Source organism: Varroa destructor, unplaced genomic scaffold (genome assembly GCF_002443255.2).
Source record: "Varroa destructor unplaced genomic scaffold, Vdes_3.0 BEIS01000005.1, whole genome shotgun sequence".
NCBI classification, from domain to species: domain Eukaryota; kingdom Metazoa; phylum Arthropoda; class Arachnida; order Mesostigmata; family Varroidae; genus Varroa; species Varroa destructor.
The window spans coordinates 24,145,900-24,148,975 of NW_019211458.1; the positions used below are offsets into that span (position 1 = coordinate 24,145,900).

General features: G+C 37.4%; 1 long non-coding RNA gene across 1 annotated transcript; it reads left to right on the forward strand.

The window, feature by feature from the left end:
• Positions 1–52: 52 nt before the first annotated feature.
• On the forward strand, positions 53–1,825 carry LOC147755453 (uncharacterized). The gene is made up of 2 exons (XR_015328772.1): positions 53–1,054; positions 1,365–1,825. It is a non-coding gene; the product is annotated as an uncharacterized LOC147755453 (long non-coding RNA).
• Positions 1,826–3,076: the final 1,251 nt, after the last annotated feature.

Sequence of the window (3,076 nt, forward strand, 5' to 3'; positions counted from 1 at the left end):
ACGACACTCCGTCACAGGCGATAGTGAATCAGACGAACGCGGTAAACACTAGCATTGCCAGAACGACAGAAATGTCAGCAGCCTATGAAAGTATAACGGCGTGACATGATAGCTGCGCGGAGAAAGTGTCCTATGTTGCAGTAAAGCTCTAATCCTGAAGAGAAGAATAACCCTTCGTTCTAATAAAACTGACTGGCGGTAATAGCAACGGGAAGGCATTAAAAGAGTACACTAAATCTAAATAAATTCTAACAGGGAATGAATGTTGACGATAGTTTGTTTAATTTACTATACATCGTCATAAAAATGTTATGCAATTTCGTGTTGCTTTCCACCTGATAGCTAAATGTCTATGCATTATTTTATAACATTTTCTGAAATAAACAAAAAATGTTTGTTTTTATTTTTATTATTATTTAAATAAAAATAAAATTGTAATACATTTTTTGAGGGTTTGCCAGGTACAATGATTTCTCTAATAATTGTATAAGTGCGTGTATTTTTTGAATATGACATTCAGTGATGCTCGCAGTTTCGTTCCATATGGAGTGCTTCATACTTTTCTAGAAACCCTAGTGTATAAATGGATAGTTTCTTGAAGAAAACTTACGTGATTAAATAGAACTTAAAATATCGGATTTACAGTAAGCGGGCTTTATTGCTTTTTTATATATGTCACCTTTCTTTCAGTTTTGTTTGCTGATGGAAAAATGTTAGACACCAATAAAAATATTTTTTGAAGAGTGAAAGGATATTTAATCTGTAATTATCAACCCAATTTTATTTATTCGCTTTTACTGGTCAATCAGAAATCAAAAACTCCGTACTTTATAAATACAAATTAATAACATAATATTCCGATATCACGGTGGCTATACAAAACCGTTTAACAACAGTGTGCGTCATATGATGAATCCAACGAGGGATAAATTAGCTCGAGGGCCTGCCAAATATCTCAGGAACGGTACCGGGGACATCAAACGGCGTGGTATCCGTCACAGTTTTTCCCGCGTCCGGAGCTCTTACATGTATCACTGGGCTCGTGAAAACTAAGGTTTGTTTTCAAACTTCTGTTCCAAAAAAACTGCGCCGTAAATTTTTCGGCAATAGTGGCAGGTCACCTAGGGAATACGCGAGGTGATTCCGGATCATAATGGGCAGTCCCAATGCTCTTTGAAGAATAAGGGCTTTAATTCGATTTGTCTGTTCAAAGTTTTCCATTGTAAGATCTCCTCAAATGACGCGCATTGGATACGTTACGATTAAAGCTACTTCGACTGAATAAATTTATAGCGATTTCGAAGCACAAGCGATGAGGCGGCTCAAACTCTTATAAGGCTTACACTACGTTCCGCATTTTGCAGTGACGTGCGCAGTCTGCCGTTTGCCCGAAGGTTGATTTACAGAGGCGAGAGGCCACCAGGCGAAATACAAAGTGTTACTGGCTGCTGTTCTGAGCCTCATACCCTCCAGTGACCATTTACGGCTAGTCTCAAGTCTGTGACTACTGCTTGAGGGCAGATTTGAGTTTGTCGCACAAGATGACTCCGACTGATTTTGTTAACTATCAGGAAGACGCTTCAGCAAGATGAAGAAGACTGGGCTTTTCTGAGCCACAGCGGTCAAAATTTGTTGTTATCACCTTAATTAAAATGGTTGGGCTCAAAGGTGCATAGACAATTTTGATACTGATATATAATTTTGCATATCAATACTTCCAGTCATTATGAGAATGAAGAATAAAAACTGAAACAAAACTCAGGCCAGTTAAGAACAATTTTGGAGAAACAACTTGAAAAATATACAATAAATATAACAAATACGACTTATTTTGCTCTTTTTATTACTTTTGTGGTACTATACTTAATTTTTTATAAACTGCTCTAAGTATGTCGTCAAAATTCCAAGAAGAACTACAATCCCAGACTTACATCGATTGAATTTGACCATCAGAGTGTACTGGCTATATTTGAACTTCCTTGGCTGGCTGCCAACGGCTTCACGATCGGTTACTTTCTAATTTTGTCGCAATAGGAAAAATATTCAGAGATTAAGAATTTCCCGTATTTCCGAAGTCGACGTTCTGCATTATTACCAATTTCCACGCGGTTTTCGACAGTTCCGGAAAAGCTTATCATGAAACAAAACAGACGTTCCTGAAATTTCTCATATTGGAAAAAAAAGAGCAAAAAGCTATTTCTGATGGACCTGATCTTTTTCAGAGGTTTTTTTTTCCGAAAGTAGGTATCTGTTACTATTTGACTTGCCCACGATTTTGATGTTTTCCACATTTTACCACTTTTTTAGACTTCTACGGCGTTACGCACAATGTATATTGAAAAAACTATAAATAACAAATTGTTCAGGAACCAAATCAAAGCCGTAATTGAGCCGACCGCGGTTACCCTAAGCAAATAAACAACTTAATGGTAGTAAGTGTACCCATAGACTGCACTAATCTGACTTGTGTGAATACTGACGCTTATTGAAACTCTTCAGGTTCGTTTCTCTGAGATCTGTCAACTATTGTCATATGATAGCTTTAGTACGTTTCAACATCTTCCATGTGCTGGGTCCGACCTGATCTGAACACGATATAAATGAAGTATAGGCAGGCAGTAAGTTCGACCACGGTGCTACCTATAAACCTTTTAGTGGTTGAAGTCAAGGCCTCATTTCCAATGGCCAGATTGTTCTAGTGTATCGTAAAAAGCCATCGACCCTCAGCGTACACTCCGCGTACCTTACAACTGAAACTTTCCGCAAGCCACGAAATTCGGTTATGGATAAACAAATATATGGTTCGGTCCAGCTCGAAAATCTCATGTTCACGAGCGCTATCCTAAGACGATCTTATCACGGATTTAAATAAAAGAGTTAATTTATTAAGTAATTATGCTACGCTCGTCTCTTATGTATTTGTGAGTAATAATCAGATTATGCGTTATCCTGAGTATGTTTACTTTTGCTTTCCGAACAGAACTATTTTTTTCATTTAAGACGATTGTAAGATTATCCTTACAGTCAGACTAAGTAATTTTCCAAAAGAACCTAATCAAGAAACAATAAAGGCCAG